Source organism: Pseudorasbora parva, chromosome 20 (genome assembly GCF_024679245.1).
Source record: "Pseudorasbora parva isolate DD20220531a chromosome 20, ASM2467924v1, whole genome shotgun sequence".
Lineage (NCBI taxonomy): Eukaryota > Metazoa > Chordata > Actinopteri > Cypriniformes > Gobionidae > Pseudorasbora > Pseudorasbora parva.
Genome location: NC_090191.1, coordinates 41542222 through 41542661, shown reverse-complemented (window position 1 = coordinate 41542661; position 440 = coordinate 41542222).

The following is a 440-nucleotide window of genomic DNA, read 5'->3' as shown; positions in this document are numbered from 1 at the left end:
GGTTCCGCCACCAGAGTGTGCGGAAATTACCACGCTAACCAAAGTTCCCGCCAAAATAATAGTTAACGTTACTACTGTGACCCTAAAAAACGATCTATCTATCTATCTATCTATCTATCTATCTATCTATCTATCTATCTATCTATCTATCTATCTATCTATCTATCTATCTATCTATCTATCTATCTATCTATCTATCTATCTATCTATCTATCTATCTGTCTGTCTGTCTGTCTGTCTGTCTATCTATCTATCTATCTATCTATCTATCTATCTATCTATCTATCTACCCTAACAAATATCTATCTATCTATCTATCTATCTATCTATCTATCTATCTATCTATCTATCTATCTATCTATCTATCTATCTGTCTGTCTGTCTGTCTGTCTGTCTATCTATCTATCTATCTATCTATCTATCTATCTATCTATCTATCT